This window comes from Panthera leo, chromosome C1, assembly GCF_018350215.1.
Source record: "Panthera leo isolate Ple1 chromosome C1, P.leo_Ple1_pat1.1, whole genome shotgun sequence".
Lineage (NCBI taxonomy): Eukaryota > Metazoa > Chordata > Mammalia > Carnivora > Felidae > Panthera > Panthera leo.
The window spans coordinates 89550247-89572090 of NC_056686.1; the positions used below are offsets into that span (position 1 = coordinate 89550247).

At 32.3% G+C, this 21844-nt stretch overlaps 1 long non-coding RNA gene across 1 annotated transcript in view; it reads left to right on the forward strand.

Moving 5' to 3' along the window:
- Positions 1-21844, forward strand: part of LOC122227273 — a 114165-nt gene that overhangs the window by 63091 nt on the left and 29230 nt on the right. The gene's annotated exons all lie outside the window — the stretch shown is intronic.

The following is a 21844-nucleotide window of genomic DNA, read 5'->3' on the forward strand; positions in this document are numbered from 1 at the left end:
CTGCTTGTGACACTAGCATATTAACTCCGGAAGATTTTTCCAGTAGGGATAGATTTATTAGTTTTTTTCCAGAATTTTTTATTCTTTGCATTATTTATTTATTTATTTATTTATTTATTTATTTATTTTTCATCTTATTTATTTTTTATTGAAGCATAGTTGACATTCAATGTTACATTAATTTAAAGCATACAACATAGTGATTCAACATGTCTATACGTTGTATTATGCTCACCACAAGTGTAGCCACCATCTGTCACCATATTTTTTTTAATTTTTCTTTAATGTTTATTCATTTTTTGAAAGACAGAGACAGAGCGTGAGCGGGGAGGGGCAGAGAGAGAGGGAGACACAGAATCTGTAGTGGGCTGCAGGCTTTGAGTTGTTACCACAGAGCCCGATGTGGGGCTTGAACTTACGAACTGTGAGATCATGACCTGAGCCAAAGTTGGCCACTTAAGCGACTGAGCCACCCAGGCGCTCCTCCATCTGTCATCATATAACACTATTACAATACGTTGACTGTTTCTCTGTACTCCATCTTTCATCCTCATGACTTATTCCTTCCATAGTTGGATTTATGACTTTGTATATATTTACATATATTAATTTTTTATAAACATGAAAATGCAAGTTAAAAATAAAACCTTCCTGAAATCTTATCCCTTTATATAAAAGGTGAGAATATAATGATTTTTCAATTTTTAAAAATCAAAATTTACATATTTTAACAAGAGAGAACTTAATTGAAGTAATATAAACTAACTCTGGCTATGTAAACAGAAAATGGCTTTCCTATGGGGTATTGGATGGCATATAGTATCTTGCCAAGAGGACTGAAGGAACCAGAATTGGAGGCTACACAGTCACTAAAAGTCATCAAAGTTACGTGACAAAACTTATCCATGACATTGCTGCCCTATAGGAGATTATGCAACCACTTTCCTTGCTAACACCATTCATACTTACTTAAAACCCTATTGCTAAAAATGAAACTTCTGAAAACTGGTTGCAGTAGCCTTCGCTGCTGAGGTAATTGATCAAGTCTATTGCTTGTAATCATTGAATCTAATTCCCAATACTAGCCCAGATACACTGCAACTGATAGGAGTCAAGGTGATGCACCTGAAACTTCCCTGCAAAGGAACCTGAGAAAGTGCGAACATGACTTGTATTCTGAAATATGGATTTATGCAATAAGGAATTTCTGAAACATTGAAGTAGGTCTCACTTTACCCATGGAAATGGTAGTTTGAAGCAGAGATAGTAGTTTATGTTTTACTAGCGAAAGGATGGAGAAGTCATGCGAGTATTAGTGCACTGACAAAGGCTGACTTGTACAGAAAATTCTGGGGAGGAAAAAAAAAGTAAAGTTCTAGAGAGGGAACAAAATGTGCAATTGGCTCTTAGGAAGGGCAGTTGAAACCCTGTCTACTCAGACCTCATGATAAGTTCAGAAATGGAATTGAGGCTTCTAAAGAATAGATATCTTGGAGGTTAAAAACAAAAACTGAAAACCTATGTATTTTTTGGTATAACTAAGTTATAATGTTAGTGAGTATAAGAAGTCAGACCAAAGTGAACAGTGTATGAGAGATTCAACAATCTGTTGACCTGCATGATAATAATAGAAATGACAGAGAAAAATGGGACATTAGATGTAGGTGTAATTTTTGTGATCCTTCTTCCATTATTAGAAATACATCCAAAAGAAATAGGAAAAGGAAAGCCAAAGAGGTAGCTAAAGTGCAAAACCCCCTCTACTCCCCATCTAGTCATAGGAAAAGAGACCATACAAAAAAGCCCAACTATCATTCGTTCCAATGGATACCCAAGCTGATATATATTTTATTTTTGAGAAAGAGACCATGAGCAGGGGAGGGGCAGACAGAGAGGGGGACAAAAGATCCAAAGTGGGCTCTGCCCTAACAGTAGTGAGTCTGATGAGGGGTTTGAATAACGAATAATGAGATCATGACCTGAGCCCAAGTCCACTACTTAACTGGCTGAGCCACCCAGGTGCCCCCCCATGCTGTTATTGATTCCTCAGAAAATGGAGCCCAGCTTTGAATTTGACCTTGAAATTGAACTTTGGGGAGGACAGGACAGGAGTGAATAGGAAAGGAGAAATAGATGTGTTATTCTGATATTTCTTAAGTAAAATATGTGCATATAAGATGTGCACAAACTAAGGTAATTTAATGAGGATCTTTCAGGAAGAGTGAAAGTTCCTTTGCCTGTCCTTAAAGTTACTGCTTAATGCACATTTTAAATAATTATGCTCATAGAAGCATCTGCAGTCTTTTATATTTTTAAAATGCCTGGAAGTAAACATTAATTTATATTTTTTGTGGCTAATAAAATTATAATATTTGATCAAAAGAAAGCAAATACCTATCAAATTATGAGATTTGCTCAACATGTAGTAAACTGTAAAAAAAAAATCTCACCCAATTACAGAATGGATATTTTTAATGCAATTAAAACTGGCTGGCTAAATAATTTTGGAAGCAGATATGAGTGAAATTGAGTACAAATTTGAATCAATGAAGGCATATTTCTGGAGACAATTAAATGTAAGAGAAATCTGAAAATTGAAAACAGACAAATGTTTAAAAAGTTATCTTTGGAAATAAAACCATAGTTTGCAAAGAAGGGAAAAAAACAAAAATAGAAAATGTGCGTTAATATCATTTTAGACTTTATACTTGAGCTAGAAATGAAGAAAACATAATTAAATACAATGTTGGAAGCTTGTTTTCTCTGAGGTGGTCTTGTACAGTTAGTCACCAAGAAGCGAAAACTGTGCAGCTCTGTCCTTACTCTAAAGACTAGAAGTCACTTCTATAACCTAATCAAAGAGTCCTCTCAATACTCATAATAAAGGTATTCAGTGAGCTTTCAAGTCTATTATAGCTAAAATTATGTAGGATGAAAAAACAAGGAGGCTACATCATTGTAGAAGAGACAGTGACATCATTCACAAAGGAAGAAACGGGAGGTCAAAAGCACACCAAGAAAATGGATTTTAATGGGCTTAGACAATTCAGGTAAGAAAAGAGTGTTTATATTTAGTCAAGGAGTGCAAAATAAACAATACAGATGAAGCCTTTTATGTTTTCGTTTGTAAAACTTGATAAAAATGAAACAGCGCTGAGAAAAAACAAGAGAAGACATCAAATAAGAAATGATCTGAAGCAAATCTTTGAAGATGAAAATGGATGGTTCTCTGGTTAATTAATATTAACTAAAGAAAAGACAAACAACTATATTGGAAAAAACGAATATAGAGCATATAGTCAATTCACAGGCAATAATAGGAACTGCCAACAAAAATATGAGAATATTTATCAACTTAAAATGTATCAAGCTTGTGCAAATTAAACCAACATTAAAATGTAACTACTTCAGATATTGGATACCTGTTGAAAGAAATACAACTAATCAAAGCCTTTGGGGGGGCAGCTTGTCAGCATTATCAGAATATAAAGAGCACATACATACTCTTAAATACAGAAATTCTGATAATTACTCCTTTTTCTATTATATTCATCTAATAATTATTGATGTTTTACCCAGAAAGTATTATTTCCTTGAGATTTATATATCAAAGGATGAAAATTAAGGTATCTTTTTGTGTATCAATCCTACTGGATTAAAAAAACCACTATTCCACTGTTATAAAACCACCTTTTATAAAGGGCAATGTATTCTCAGTTCTTATAATTTTCAATTTAATATGGTGTTGTTTTCACTGTCTATCAGTTACTTGCCTTAGTGTCATCTTTATATACTTCTACATGAGTGTTTTCAAAATAATTAAATACAAAAATAAATTTGATGGCATGCAAATGTTTGATGGGCTTAAATTTTAAAAATTAAACAAGAATGAATTTGAATATTGAAATTTAAAATAATGGATGATTAGCAAGTAAATAAATGTTAAATGAGATGGTTAGAACATAACCCTTAACTAACGTTTGACATTATAATAAAATTGAAAAAAAGTTATATCATGTTTAAAAATTAAGTAGTTGTAAATTGGCATTCTGAGTTAAGGCTTGGGTAGATAATTTCTGTGCATTGCCCAAAAATATATAATAATTTCTTTACATTGCCTATATATTACGGGAAATTTGAGAAAAATTGAAATCAGAGATTCATTTTATTTAGCAAAAATGTTCTCTGGTATTTGTTGCTTTCTACAGATTTAAGACAACAGTTGTATTCAGTTAACTAAATTAAACTGAGGTGAGCTGATTGCATATCAAAAACGTAAAATTAAAAAACTTATTTTTGAATGTCAAATGGTCTTTTCTTTCTTCATCTTGAGATTTATATCTCTATTCTTTCTCTATATTTCATGTCTACTGGTTCTTTCAACCCCCTTGGAGTGGAACCAGACACTGCACACTGCAGTGTGAATATGCCTGCTCTGTTCCTGTTTGATCTTCTTCCCTTTATGTGTCAGTTTCTTTGCAGGCTGCCTACGTGTCAAATCATTTTTATTCTTCAAAACTTTATATATAATTTTTAAATGAGCTGTGCAGATCTCAGGGCACTTGATGAATTTTTCACAAGCTAATCACACTTACATAGCATAAACACTTGGCTTATGTGTTTAACACTGGAAGGACAAACATAGATTTACTCAACTGCAACCAATTAGATGCAAAATACTCAAATTATAGGTTAAGGAAGGCTGTGCTTCCCTTTGAATTAGTAAAATAAGTAGATTTAAGAAGCTAGCTCAACAAAATGCACCTAGCATTTGTAAGCATTGAAATGGAGGGTGTATTTTAAGAGTGTTTAGCTAAAAAAGCAAAAAGCAAATCAATACATATTATGTAGCAGATTATTACACTAAGACATAAAATCTTAGTTCTCATGTTATCTGACAGGTAGTCATGATTCTTTTTCACCTTGGAGGAAATGGATGTCTTATCCTTATTTAAGTCTCTTCTTATTAAAAGGAAGCTATTCTGTAGTCAGACATTTTATGAAACCTGGAACTTGTCACGTGGGGAAAAACATGTCTTTTAGCTCTGTGCCTCATACAACCTGAGGCATAAAATAATTGTCAAGAAACGCAATACCTGTTGTGTCATGGAGATTAAATCATTCACCTCAAAGTCCCTGGAAGTTGTAATGAAAATATACTAATCTATTGGAAGAAATCCATTTTTAAGAGTGTGCTCAGCAGATTATTAATAATGTTACTCTTGAGAAACTGTAGAGAGAATGACAAGGCCATCCTAGTATTAAAAAAAAAAATCTACAAGGTAGACCAAAAAATCCATCTTAACTAAGCCTAGTAAAGGTCAGGTAAAAGAGAATTTAAGTAAACTGTACACTTTTATAAGCTGGTGTTAAGGTCACCTGGAGTTAATATTGTTTTTCGTCCTAGAGAAGGTAATAGAAAGGGCAGACATGTTCAGCAAAGTTGAAGAAAAATATTTTTATCAAGAGCCAGAAAATATTTTTATTCTTAGATATATTTACTATTGAGAAACCATGCCTATTTTCCCAGAAATTTTAGGTCACTAAAATTATACTGAAACAACAACCATAATGAGAAACGGACTTGCAAATTAGCTTCTCTAAAAGTATGAGAGATTCATAACCCCAAACCAGTACATATGAGGAAGGGCTGTCAGTGCTACTGAAGATCAAAGTGAGGATATGAAGATGCATACGGCTGCAGTTCTTGGAACTAATTGGCACAAGATCATTGTCTAAAGTGATGACACTTTATGAAGGGTAAAACCAGAAGTCAGCAATGTCCTGTTTGAAACAATGGGAGTGGCATCTGAAGCTGGTGGCAGGAATTATTCTGAATTCCATAAAAGCAGAGAAGAGCTGGTCTTTAACAGAATAGCGTGTATAAGCTTTCCAGGACTCTGCCATTCAGAAATGAAGCATGGTAAATGGTATTAAATTATGGGCCCACCCCAGACTGCTGATTTCTGTCATTTAGAGATAAGTGAATGTTAAAACAACTGTGTATTCCCACAAAGTCCACTTTTCCCTCAACTACACACACACACACAAACACACACACACACACCAGAAATATATGAAACTTCATAGACAATTGCTAGAAATTATTTTTGACTCCAGAGGTTGTGGCCTCCACTCTTGGAAATAAGTAATCAAGGGTTATTTCTCCTTTTTAATCTGTAACCCCTCCCCATATGATCTTATAGAGTCATATCGTTTTTAACACCATCTATATTCAGATGATTCTAATTTGTATTTCTAGATGTTATCTCTCTCTGGAACTAGATTTTTTTATCCAAATCATTGGTTCACCCTTGGAAGTCTGCAGTGTATCTCACATTTAACATATCTAAAACCAAGCTCTTGATTTTCCACTGCAAAACTTTGTTTTCTCCACGCATTCTCATATTAGTAAATGGCAAGACTTTTTTTCTCTTAACCCATAATGAAAACTTTGGAGCCATCCTTAACTTCTCTCTTTTCCTCACCTTCATTTCCTCAAAAAACCTGTACACTCTACCTTAATCTAGTATCTAGAATTTAATATCTTCTCACCATTTGTAGCATAACCACCTCAGCCCAGGCAACCTTCATAACTCACGTGAAATTTTGCAATGTTAATGTTACATGTTTCCTTTTTTTGCTTCTCAAAGTGTTTTCCTCCACTGATCCTGAAAAGCTTTTGAAAATAAAATTTATAAATTAAATCATGCCATTCCTATTACAACTCTCCAATGGTTTTCCTTCTAATTAATAATAAAATGTAAAGTTCTTATATTGGTTTATGAGTCCCTATACAGTCTTTCTCATTGTTAACTATATGCCTTCATCTTCTAAAATACTCCCATTTGCTAACATTAACTTCAGCTAAAGTTGTTTCTTTACTATTCTCAAACTGTTATGCATATTCCATTTATGCATTTTTTTCATGTATTTTTCCTCTTTTCCTATAATACTTTTCTCACAGATAAGCACAGGGACTTACAATCTTCTGAAAATAACCATGAGTGTCTCCAAATAACTTACAAGGTATTTTTTTTCTAAAAACATTTTCTAAAATATCAACAAGACCCTTCATTCTCTAGTTCTTACTATGCTTTGTTTTCTTTTATAGAACTAACCCTGTCTCACATATACTGTATTTAGTTGCTTATGTTTTATTGCCCTTTTACTCCCACTAAAGTGTAAAGTCTGTGAAAGTATATTTTCTTTTTTGTTTTAATGGTTTATGTATCTCTAGTTTCTGCAATAATACATGGTTAAGTGTCTCCCTCTTTCCCTCCCTTTCTTTCAATCTGTCTCTCCATATATATGTAAATACGTTATATGTGTTACTTGAGTGGATTAAGTTGCTTTATTGCCTTATTAATTAAATAGTAATAAGAAATTTTTTTAAAGAAACAAACTTAAATTAAAAAAAATTACAAAGGAAATAAAAAATAATGGAAAATAGTAACCAAACTGAGGATCCTTGTGAAATCCACCAGAAAGAGGAAGTTACAGAAGAGATTAAAATTGTAATTGAATGCATGCCATCAAATGAAAGAATTAATTCAGAAATAGTCACTGAAGTACATATGTTTTAGACCAAAGACAATCATGAAATACAAATTTCAGAACTCAGAAAAGAAAATGGATATCCAGTAAAGAGCAGTGATTTCCTGGGCAACAGAAAACTAATATGGTGAGTCCTACGACTGTACAACCTTACTGCCCTGAGAGAGTTTTCAGGCCATGGAACAACAAGGGGAACCTAGGTAGAGTCCAGTGGGAATTGAGGAGATGGAGCTGAATCTAGAGAAAGGGAAAAGGCGAGAGTACCCAAGACACAGTATTGGGGGGAAGAGAACCTCAGAGAGAGAACCCTAAAGATCTGCAGTTGGTCCAACTCAGGTGTTCAACACAGTACTCTTCAGTTTCCTGTGAGGAAGACATCTCAGAATGAGGAATCATTGTAAGGGATTAGAGGAAGCATACAGTAATCACATATTACACTGATATTATACCGCCTACAAGAATAAAAAATGTGTGTGTATACAAAATATTTTGTTTGTATATGTAGGCAATATATTTATGTGTGCCGTCTGTGTATATGTATATGATGCTGGTTTCATATGTACATTTTACAACACTTTAGAAAAATTGTACAGTTTTAATTCATGCAATCAATTATACCTTAATAAAGCTCTTTTAAAAATCTGGAGCTGCAGTTTTAATGCAAAAGGAAATTCATTAAAAGATCATTTGTAATTCCAAATGTAATATCCAATCATGAATATCTATGCACAAATATATAATCAAAATTATAAGGCATAAGCTACAGGCAATTAACAAAGCAATGTAAATCAAAATAATAATTTATGTTTCTCACCCAGTGATAACATACACCAACGTATATAAAAATACAGAATAACTAAATTGCACAAGTCATAAAATAAATATAACTTTTATATATCAAACTCTATAGTATTCATCCATAAAGAATATCTTCAAAAATTCGAAAAACTTTGAATAGTATAGAAGATGTTCTTTGACTTAGTTTTAGTTAAATGTGGAAATTATTAATAAAAGAAAAAAAAAGTATAAAAATGTATAAAAGAAATAGTGCCATTACGGATGTTAAAAAAATTATTTAATAAATATTGTCTTAGGACACCTGGCTGGCTCATTCGGTTAAGTGTCTGAGTTTTGGTTTCGACTCAGGTCATGATCTCACGGTTCTTGGGATAGAGCCCCATGTCAGGCTCTGTGCTGACAGTGCAAGCCTGCTTGGGATTCTCCCTCTCCCACTCTGTCCCTCCCCTGTGTGTGCTTTCTTTCTTCCTCTCTTTCGCAAAATAAATAAACTTTTAAAAAAAAAGTTGTTTTAAAGAGAAGATTAAATCTAAATTCTATTTGATTTAAAGGTAGTAAGAAAAATCTACATGAAAGAACCTATGGGATACAGTTAAGACAAAGCTCAAAGTAAAATAAATACTCATAAATAGTGTATTATAGAATCAACAGAATATATTATTAAAAAAACAATACCATAATAAGTGAAACATACAACTTAAGTTGGTAATTGAGGTAGAAAAGAAACCTAATTGGGAAAAAGAAATTAATAAAATAAAGTGGAATATGTTGGAGCATATAAATCTAAGAGCTATTACTTTGAAAAACAAAGAGAACAATTCATCAAGGCAGCCTTAACTGAATGAGGAGAAATATACACAAAATAGAAATAACAATATAAAATATCCACAAGAGAATTAAAATGAAAAGAATCATAAGAACACTTTTCACATTGTACATAAATAAACTTAAATAGTAATTAAGATGTAACTAATTTTTGGAACTTATAAATTGCAAACATAGGACAATAGAATAGAAATAGAATTACCATAAAAATTTGTAGAACTGCTCTTTTTATCCCTCAACCAGCAGTGTGCTATTTTCCAACATTCATGAAGGAGAAATATGCCAAGCTTGTAAAGAATTAATAATGCAAATGAAAATCAATTTCCTCAAGGGCATAGAGAAAGATGATAACATCCTAAAGTTCCTAAAATTTTTATGGAACAGTCATGAGGTTAATATCAAATAAATAAATAATTATATACACATACATACATATATGTGTGTGTGTTAAAAAACAAACACAATTATACATTAATCTAACAATAAATAGTGATTAAATAAAAGCCCTAAATGCACTATTAGTAAACTTTATGTAAGACTGCAGTTAAGGGGTGCCTGGGTGGCTCAGTCAGTTAAGCCTCCAACTTCAGCTCAGGTCATGATCTCACTGTCTGGGGTTCGAGCCCTGCGTTGGGCTCTGTGCTGACAGCTCAGAGACTGGAGCCTGCTTCAGATCCTGGGTCTCCCTCTCTTTCTGCCCCTCCCCTACTCACACTCTGTCTCTCAGTCTCTGAAAAATGAATAAATGTTTAAAAAAATTACAAAAAAATTGCAGTTAAATACTAAAGGAATAGCAATGTTTTCCAATGTTTTTCCAACTAAGATTGTTAGAGGAATATAAAAGTAACCACTAGTGCTCTGCTTACTTGCTGCAAACAAATATTTATATGGTTTTGTATACATACACAAACACACATATACATATATCTTTGTTTCAGTGTGTGTAAAACTATATACATATATATATAATCTTTAAAACTTAAAAACAGTAATAACAGAAACAAAGTTTAAGTTTTTTGTAGAATGAATGAGTAAATGAAAATCCTTTCCAAACAAACACATACATAATAAGGAATATAGTTTTTGATAAATATAATATTGCAAATCAGTGAGGAACAGATGTATTTCTTAAGAATGTTGAGAAAGTACAGTAGCACTCTGGAAAACATAAATATAAAAACAGCATCCTCACTCTCCTCCAAAATAAGATCCATACCTCAGGCTTTAAATCAAAGTATAAGCCTAATAATTCAAATATTTAAGCAAAAATAATACAGCCACAGGAGTATTATAAGAAAATACAAAATTATTCTTTCAGAATCACAGATTATTGAAAGCCTTTCTTAATATGACTCAAAGATTCAAGAGCAGAAAAAGACCAGTTACTGAAAAAATAAATGTTAAATTTTGAAGTGTATCATGAAAAACAGACAACTGGAAAACTGGAAAAGTGTACAAAAGGATAATTATTGGATAAACTAATTATCTTTATACATAGTGAATCAGTAATAAAAATCAAAATAAACAAAAATAAACAAAAATAAAAACAAAAAAATGAGCCAAGACGTGAAAAAACTTAATATGTAAAGTGTAATAGTTATTAAACATATTAATGGATGTGTAACTATGTTAAATATAAGAGAAATGCAAAAATAAAACCCAATTACCTATTTTTATCAAATTTATGAAGATCAAAAAATTGGCTAAAGTTTTGTATTGGCAAGAATATGTATAAGGGCAAGGGTACATTGCTGTAACTTTGAGAAAAATTCAACAAACTTATTAAAATTTAGAATGTACACTTTGATCCACTAATTCTACCCTAGGATTCTATTATATAAGATTTATTCATGAAATTAAAAATACATATGTGTTTATGCATATTTACACTTCTCTACATATATCCATATGGATGGATATCTGTGTTACATGTTACTTACATAAACTATCACTGAACTATAAATAAGAAACTATTTTGTTTGTGAGAGGAGCTTCATGGCTAGAGGACCAAGAGTCTGTTTACACTGTTCATTATGTCCTTGACTCCCTTCTGAATTATGAGCCATATATGATCAGTTAAAGAATAATCAAAATCATCTTTTGGGAATTGAAGATGATAAAGACAATATTTATATACATGTATAATATATAATATATAACATGATATATCTAATTCTATATATTATATATAATGTAATCTATATTATGTATGTGTATGTATGTGTTTGTGGATCCATGGATAGATTCTAAAATTCCATGTTTGTATATATTTAATAAAACTCATGCTACCATATGCCCATACCTTACCCTAAATTTGCAGTGTTGGAGCAGTGATAAAATTTTTAAAATATCTTTAAATATTTTTATAACAAATTTGCTAAATTGGTTTCAATATATAATGTACACTGGAGGTTATCACAACATTGCTCTAGGACATTAAAAAATGATATTTACCTCAAATAAGAGAAACTTATTATATTCTTTTCAATATTTCAGTTCTTTCAAGTGCTTATTTTGCTTCAACTTTACAAAGCTAACGGAGACTGATTCTAGATTTATTGATGTGGCTTAAAATATTTACTATTCTGTTCAGAATATTAAATATGAGAATTAAATTATTTTGTATAAATCAATCAAAATAGTTAATTTTACCTACATTTAAGCCTATAATTCTTGAGTTTCCCTATGGGTATTCACAATATATATTTTACTTCCCTGAATGTTTAAGTTCGATATATGTTATTTTCTGGAAGACTCGGGAATATTTCCTACGTTCTTTTATGCCAAATTTATTCCATTTTGTAGAGTAGAATTCTGTCTAAATTTTCAGAGGACAACAAAACACCAAAATTAAATAAAACATAAAGAAAAAAAAAAGAATAGAGTAGGAACACATTGTAAGAAAGCTTCCAAGGTCAGATGAAGAATATCATCAAATGCTTCAGGAGATGTATAACATCTTGATTTTTATATTTAGGTCAACCAATAATCTTTATGACATAATCTTATCACCTCACTGAGATAGTGGTTTTCAGGTTTTTCTATTCTATGGTTACTGTTTTCCACCCTTTTCCATTCTATATTCCTTGAAAAGTAGTCACTATATATAGAGAAAACTTCAGTAGGAGTTCTCCTGTTGATGGAGGACTTCTACATAAATCATTTGGAATTCTTTTTATGGTAGATGTATTGCTTCTTCATATATTTCATTAGTCAATCATTTATATCAGTGTCAACTCTAGGTATTTATTTTATACTTATGATTAAAATCCAATACTCTTTTATTTATATTATTGCTCAAATTGCTCCGGCTTTGGAACCATTAAGATCATTTTTGGGATTTTGGCCATTGTGAATTTATTCGATTGGCTCCTGTGCTTCTTTGGCACATGACATATCATCAGTGAGGGATTTTCTTATTTTCCTGATTTTTTGTTTGTATGAGCATGTTCTTACTTGCTGACACTAAACAAGCTCCAGGATCATATTGTTTATTTCAAGGCCCAGTCCTAGAGTCAGCCACTTCTCCAAGGAGCCCTGATTCCTTTCCTTGAAGAATCACATTAAGAGCCAAGCCTGGACACTAGGTGTGCTTATTGATATGAAAGATCTTTGTTTTCAGCTTCTTTTGGCTGATAGAGCAAGCAATACATGTGTGTTTACTAACTGTATATACTAACTAGATATTTCTATCTATATGAAGACAAACATGACTGCATACTGATATCTCTAACTCTAATTAATGCACTACTGTCATTGAAGACTTTTGCACATACATATCTGTAAATTTCCACTCCAACAATAAGAAACCCAGCCCCTTACCATCAGCCTGAATCATTTAAATAATAGTTCAATTCCAGCATACTTTTAAAACAGCATCAGGGTTCTTAACCTTTTTGCCCACTGGACATAACTTTATCAAGTAGAGCACAATGCTTATGTGCAGCTGATTTTGCCTTTAGCCCCACAGATTTCATTCATTTCCACAGTTACTTAGGGTAGCACCTTCACTCTCCCCTCTCAGAGAGGTTGTTTCATACTCTTGTAAAAGATAGTTGACCCTTGAGCAATATGAGTTTGAACTGCACAGGTCCACTTATAGGCAGATTTTTTTCCCAATAAACACATTACAATAATGTAAATGTATTTTCCCTTTTGGTTTTCTTCATACTTTTTTTTGTCTGGCTTAACTTTATATTAAGAATACAGTATGTAGCACGTGTAACTTGTAAAATAAATGTTAATCAGTTCTTTATGCTATTTGGTAAGGCTTCTGGTCAACCGTAGACTATTAGTAAAGTTTTTAGGGAGTCAGGTTAGATGCAGATTTTTTACTTCATGGAGGGTTGGTACCCCTAACTCCCACCATTGTTTAAGGGGCAACTGTAGTGAGAGTGTCACCACTTTCTACATTCTTTTCTGGATACCTCTGCCTCCTGAAATGGCTTGCTAAAATTTGAAGACCATTCAAATTTTTTGTTCTGTGAAATTCTGTGGGTTTTGACAAATGCATAATGTCAGGTATCCACCATTACAGAATCATATGGAATAGTTTCATAGCCATGAAAAACTCCCCTGTGCTTCACCTGTTCACCCCTCCCATACCTATCAACCATTGATCATTTTCACTATTTTCATGGTTTTCCCTTTCATACAATATCATATACTTGGTATCATACAGTATGTAGCCCTTTTAGACTTGCTTCTTTCACACAGCACTTCATTTTAAAGGTTCATCAATACCTTTTCAGTGCTTGATAAACCATTTCTTTTTTACTGCTGAATAATATTCCTTTGTATGGAGGTACCCCAGTTTATTCATATATTCATCTACTAAAGGACAGATTGGATGCTTCCTCTTTTTGCAATTATGAATAAAGTTGCTATGAACATCATGTTCAGGTCTTTGTGTAGAAACAGATTTTCAGATCAGCTGAGTATTATCTGAGAATGTAGTTGTTGTGTAGCATGGGGAAACTACGTTTAGCTTTTTAAGAAACTGCTAAACTGTCTTTCAGTGTGGCAGTGTCATTTTGTATTCCCTCTAGCAATGAATTAGAATTCCTTTTGTCTGCATCTTCACCATCATTTGGTATTGTCAGCTTTTTTAGGATTTTGTTTGTTTGCTTGTTTGTTTTTTAAGCAATTCAAATAGGTATGTGGTGCTATCTTGTTTTAATATACACTTCCATTATGACAAATGTTGCTAAGAATCTTTTAATATGCTTGTTTTTATTCTGTATATCTTATTTGGTAAAATATGTCTTCAAATCTTTTGTTTATTTTGAAATTTATTTTTTTAATTGTTTAATTCCAAGAGATATTTGTATGTTTTGGTTTAAAGTCTTTTATCAGACGTGTGTTTTATACTTACTATCTTATTGTTTGTGGCTTGTTTTTTTTTCCCCATTCTATTACTAGTATCTGTATGCAGAGCAGAACATTTTAATTTTAATAAGTTCAACTTCCCAATGTTTTCTTTCACGGATTATGCTCTTGGTATTGTATTTAAAAAGTCATCACCAAATCCAAGGTCATCCAGCTTTTCTCCTTTGTTTTCTTCTAGAAGTTTTATAGTTTTGAGTTTTACAGTTAGGTCTGTGATCCATTTTCAGATTACTTTCATAAAGTTGTGAAGTCTGTGTCTAGATGTGAATATACATATGGGTATATTTCCATCTAGAAGTTAAATTGTTCCAGCATTATTTGTTGAAAAAAAATATCTTTATTTCAGTGAATTTCCTTTGCTCCTGTTTCAAAGATCAGTTGACAATATTTAGGTGTATTTCTGGGCACTCTATTTCATTCTGTTGGTCTTTGTGTTTATTCTTTTACCAATACCTCACTTTCTTATTTATTGTAGCTTTATAATAAGTCTTGAAGCCAGGTAATACTCCAAACTTGTTCTTCTTTAGTACCGTATTGGGTATTATAGATCTTTTGCTTCTCTATATAAACTCTAACATTATTTTGTCAATAGTTTTCCTGTCTAGTAATGCCTTTATACAGTTTCGGTATTAGGAAAATACTGAACTTGTGAAAAGAATTATGAGGTGTTCCTATGCTTCTGCTTCATGATAAAGATTATGAAAAGCTTATATTTCTTCCTTATACTTCCTTTCAGTCTTTCCTGATACTTTCTCTTTTGGAAGATTTTTATTCAGTGTTGTTAATATAGATGGGTCTAATTAAATTATCTATTTCATCTTGTTTGACTTTTGTAAGTTTGCATCTTTCAGGTAATTTGTATATTTTATCTAAGTTATCAAATTTATGGACATAAAATTATTCATGGTACCCCTTTGTCTTAGTCAGTTTGAGCTGCTATAGCAAAGTACTATAGACTGGGTGACTTAAACAGTTCCAGAAGCTGGAAAGAACAAAATGGAAGTGCTAGCAGATAATTCGTGTCTGAAGAGGACCCTCTTCTGGATTGTTGACAGCTACCTTCTTGATGCTACCTCATTGAGCTTCCTCACATGATGAAGAAAGGGAAAGAGCAAGATCTGTCGTCTCTTCTTATAGGGGCACTAATCCTATCCTGAAGACCCCATCCTCATGATCTCATCTAAACTTAACTACCTCCCAAAGGCCCCATCTTCTAATATTATCACATTGGGGATCAAAGCTTCAATGTATGGATTTTTGTGGAGAGTCCCTTGCAGTCTGTAATACCCTTTATTAAGCTTTTAATGCCCAGAAAATTATTTATAGGCATTTTGTGTCTTTTTTTTTTCTTTTTTCTTAGGTTATCCTGGCTAGAGATTTAATCTTTCAATGAATAATCTTTTTATAACTTTAATTTTTTCTGTTATTTTCTTGGTTTCAAATTAAATGATTTCTGCTCTAAATTTTATAATTTGCTTTTTCTATCTGCTTCATACTTAAATATCTCCTGTTTCTCTAGTGTTCTGAGATAGAAGCTTAGATTATTTGGTCATTCTCAATAAATTATGCATTTAGCACTATAATTTTCCTTCTAATCTGTTTTCACTGCACACCACAAATATAGATGCTTTATTTTCATTTATTTCAAAAATTACTTTCTCCTGAGACCTTTTTTTAGTTAGACCTTTGTATATATCACACTGGTTTTTTAATGTTTATTTATTTATTTCGAGAGAGAGGGAGTGAGTAGGTGAGGGGCAGATAGAGAGGGAGAGAGGATCCCAAGCAGTCTCCATGCTGTCAACACAAAACCTGACTTGGGATTGGAACCCATGAACTGTGACATCATGACCTGAGCCAAAATCAAGATTTGGAAACACCACCCAGGTGCCCCTATTTCACACTGTTTTAATGTCCAAACATTTGGGGATTTTTCTTTCTCCTGTTGATAACTATTTTAATTCCATTATGGTCTGAAAATATATTTTATGTGATTTGAGCATTTTATTAACCAGAATTGTATTCTATCTTGGTGAATTTTCCTTTTGAACTTAATATGTATCCTGATTTTGTTGGATGAAGTATTATATAAATGTCAATTAAGTCAAATAGATTAAAATTCTCTTCATGTTAGTTGCATTGTTGCTGATTTCTATCCACTCAGTGGACCGGTTAACAAAAGAAAGGATTTGGAGTCTTCAACTATAATAGTGGACTTATGTATTTCTCATTTCAGTTCTACCAGTGTTTGCCTCATGTATTTTGATCATCTGTTGTTAACTGTATGCGTGTTAAGAATTAGTGTGGTTTCCTGACAGGAATTTACCTAAGGGATACAGGAGAGCTGATGCATAGGGGCACTTGTACCCCAATGTCTATAGCAACACTTTCAACAATAGCCAAATTATGGAAAGAGCTTAAATGTCCATCAGCTGATTAATGATAAATAAATTGTGTTTTATATACACAATGGAATACTACTTGGCAATGAGAAAGAGTGAAATATGGCCTTTTGTAGCAACGTGGATGGAACTGGGGAGTGTTATGCTAAGTGAAATAAGTCATACAGAGAAAGACAGATACCATATGTTTCACTCTTATGCGGATCCTGAGAAACTTAACAGAAACCCATGGGGGAGGGGAAGGAAAAAAAAAGTTAGAGAGGGAGAGAGCCAAAGCATAAGAGACTCTTAAAAACTGAGAACAAACTGAGGGTTGATGGGGGGTGGGAGGGAGGGGAGGGTGGGTGATGGGCATTGAGCAGGGCACCTGTTGGGATGAGCACTGGATGTTGTATGGAAATCAATGTGACAATAAATTTCATATTTAAAAAAAAGGTAAAAAAAAAAGAATTAGTGTGCTTTCTAGGAGAATTTATCCCTTTATCACTACACAATGCCTGTTTTCATGACTGCTAATTTTCCTTGTTCTGGAGTCTGTTGCCTTTCTTCTTACTACTATTAGCATAGTATTTCTTTCTCCATAACTTTACTTTTAATCTCTCTGTGTCTGTATGTTTAAAATGTGTTTCCTTTAGAGAACATATAGTAGTGTTTATTTTTTATCAACTCTGACAATATATTTTCATTGGTATATTTAGACTTTCACACTTAAAGTAGTTGTTAATATAGATAAATATGTTGTAAATGTTTTCCTATACATTTCTAGTATGTTGTAAATGTTTTCCTATTCATTGCATTTATTCTTTTTTGGTTTTCCACTTTTTGCCATCTCTAGTTTTAATTGAGCAGGCTGTATGATTTAATTTTTTCTCTTCTTTTAGCATACCAATCACTGTTCTTAAAAATAAAAAAAATCGGTGGTTGCCCCAGAGCTTGCAATATATATTTACAGTCTAAGATCACTTTGAAAAAACACTTAATGGGTAGTATAGATATTTTATAACAGATTAGTCTCAATTCTTTTATCTTATCCCTTAGAATATTGCCTTCACTAATCTATATGCTATAAATATCCAATATATTTTTACTATTATGTTAAAAACAAAGACATTTTTAGGTCAATAAAAATAAAACTAAGAGGTCTTATTTTACATTCATTTATTCCCTCTATGACACATTTCCTTTCTTAGTGGAGAATCCAGTTTCTGACCTACATTATTTTCCTTTTCCTTAAATACTTCTTAACATCTCTTGAAAGTTAGGTCTGCTGGCAATGAATTCCCTCCGTGTTTGTCTGTTTGAAGAAAGTTTTATCACTTTTAAAGCATAAATTCATTGCTTATGGAATTCTAGGTTGGTTTTATTTATTTATTTTCAACACTGTAAGAATTTCACTCTGTGGACTTCTTGTTTGCATGGCTTCTGAAGAGAAGTCCTTTGTGATTCTTATCCTTGTTCCTATATAAGTAAGGTGCTTTTCCCCCCAGACTATTTCTCCAAGATTTACTTTGTCTTTCATTTGCTTCAGTTTGAATGTGACATGCCTCAGTATTTACTATTTGATATTTATGCTGCTTTCTGTTCTTTGAGCTTTCAGTATTTTTGTTTTGATGCCTGGCATTAAAACTTGGAAAATTTTAAGCCATCGTTTATTTAGACTTCTGCTTTGAGCCTTCATTCTTTCAGTGATTATAATTAGGTATATGTTAGTTACACATGATGAAACTGCTCTACGGTTTTGAGATTTTTTTTTCTTTCGCTTTTTTCCTTTTATATTTCTGTTTGTTTGTTTACTGATGTGTCTTCAAGCTTAGTTATTCTTTCCTTGATCATGTCCAGTCTGTTGATGAGCCCATCAAAAACATTCTTTAATTCTGTTACAGATTTTGATTTGTTGTGGGTTATATCTTTTGGCTATTTCTTCAAACTTCTATATCCATGCCAACATTACCCAATCTCATGTGCGTTTTGTCTTCTTTTTCTGTTAAAACCCTTAACATTTTTATTACAGTCATTCTATATTTCCTGTATGATCATTCCGATCATCTGTGCCATATCTGAGTCTAGTTTTGATGCTTTGTCCCTCCAAACTGTGTTTTCTCTTGCCATTTAGCATGCCTTGTGATTTTTAATTGAAATTCGGATATTATGTATTGGGTGATAGGTATTGAGGCAAAAAAAAAAACATTTAATGTGAAGTTTTATGCTAGTATAACTACTATTTGGACTCTCCTTAATGTTACAGATATTGGTGCCAGGGACTTCAAATTACTCTAGTATCCTTGTTTTTGTCTCCCCTGCTTTCTCTGGGTTTCCTTAAGAACTACTCCTTAAATATAGTCTGTATCTTATAGCAATTTCAGCTGTGTTCTGCACTTAGTACTCTGGCGTATTGTGTGGTGGAGTGAGGGGAAAAGTGTCCTATAATTTTATTATTAAATCTTAATCTTTCAGTAGGCCTGTTTCCTGGGCTGTGACCCTCACAAGCATTTCTTAAGATTTTTCCTTATGGAAGACAGGAAGAAAGAGGAAGAGAGCTGGGTAAAAGCCCTTCCTCCTTTGTGGGGTAAGATTCTGATAGTCTTTTTTCCCTGGTGAGTGACTCTGTGCTATTCAGAATGAAACTGTGTCTCAGAATGGTTATTTTTTCCTCTCAACATGCCAGAACATGGTGGAGATTTTCTAGGAACTTCACTGTGAGAACCTGGTGAGGTTCCAGGATGTAAAACCCACAAAAGTGTGGGGCCTCCTAAGACTGGCTTTTAGGAGTTTCTTAGCCTCATGCTAATTCACATTCAGCCATCAGCAATTTGTCAAAATTGCCATTTAACTGCTTCTACCAGTTAATGGTTCCACTGTCTTCTGTTCCAGATAGTTGAACCTTAGCTGTGGTTCTTTGTATTTGCTAGTCTCTACAGATTTTAGGGTATTGGTTTTCTCTGTAAGGTCAGTTCTTTGATGGGTCAAGAGAAAACATTTATTTCCATATTGCCAGTTTTTTTTTTTCTTGTTGGAAGGATGGGATTTACAACTTCTAAGATCTCTTAATGTCAGAGCTAACACTGGAAGTCAATAATTTTTCATAAATAAAATATATTAAATGATAGTAATCATTTTAAATGTGTTTGTGTGTTCATTTCACTGCTTTGCATTATTGATACTTTACAACAAAATTATAAGGCAGGTAGTGTTATTTTTCTTTCCTGCCATCCTAAGCTTTAGTTTATTATTACTTTCATAAAATAAAATAAAGCTTTCCACTTAAAAAAATTCCCCAAAAAAGTATCTTTTAAAATGTTTTCATTAAATTTTAGGTTTATTGAATTGTGAAAAGATTACTGTCTATATTATTTTCTGCTTCATAGGATGAATTGGTGCTTTCTTATGAGCTAATGTATGACTCATTTTGTGAAAATTCCATCTGTCATTATAAAAAAGGTATATTTTTAACATCAAGACACAATATAGTTATACATACATTTACCTTATTGATTATGTTGAGATCTCCTACCTCTTGTTTAATGATTTTTCATTTGATTTATACTTTCCTAACATTAATGGGTTAAATTTCCTATAATAGGTGTATTTCTCTCTATCTTATATCCCTTTACTGTAAACCATATGGAAGCAAATTGTCGCTTTTATCATTATAGTACATTTTTGGTTGCTGCATTTAATGTTTTTTGTTTTTGTTTTTGTTTTTGTTTTCTGAGTTGTCTGATATAAGGTTTCTAACTCCTACTTTCTTAATTTTTCTGTTTCCTGTTACACCTTTCCCATCCTTTATGTTTTGGCCCTTAGAGTCATTGTTTTAGATATGTCCATTTTAAATTGCATAAATTTGGATGTTGCTTTGTGAGATAAGCTGGAATCCTTTTTTGCTTTTCAGAATAACTGAGTTAGGCACATATACATGTATGTTATCTGATATTTGATTTCAACTTCTTGTATTATTTAATAATATGATAGTATAACTACAACAAATATTATATTTTGTTACATCTACTCTCTGTGGTCTTTTCTTTTTTTCCTTTTTTTTAAATCATAAAGATTTTTACTTTTTATTCACATGGTTCCCTTTAAAATAGTATTTATTAAAATATCCTTTAGTCTTCTTTAATTTTATTTAGTCATCTATTGTTTGAGTTGTCAGATGAGGATAACATTCTTTGACTACCAACTGCTACCATTGTAACAATCACATTCTTCCTTGAACATTTTATTTGCACTGTTGCTTGTTTTTTTTTTTTTTTTTCACAACATAACCATATTACTCTTACAATCTTTTCCCACCTTTCATTTGTTCTTAGATCTACAATTAAGTATGTTCAGCGATGCCATGACCATTTTCTGAAGTTTCCCAGTTATCACTTCATGGGACATAGCTCGCCTTTTAGTAGATTCCTCAAGAAGAGTTCATTTGCAATATTCCCTAAAGTATTTCATATATAAGAATATTTTTACACTCTTGATATTTAAAGACACAATTGGATGGATTTGACAGATTTAGCTCACACTTGCTTTTGTTGAGCTTCCTAGAAATGGTATTCCACTATATATTTTTACTGCATGTTTCTTTTGAAGTTTGTGTTTGTACATTTGTTGTCTTTTGTAAGTATCTTGTTCGTGATTCCTGGAGACCTTTTTGAGATTTTCTTTTCTTTCATTCTTAAAGCCCAAGAGCATTATCACAGTATTTCTTGAGTTGAAGGTTGTAGGTCAATAATTCCATGATGCGTAGTGAACTTTTCACTAGAATTAGGTCTTATTTATTTCCTGGAAAATGTTATTGAATTATTATTTTAATATTAATTTTAATCTGATGTGTGTGTGTGTTTTACATGGGTTATTTTTTTCTATATACATAACTTTTT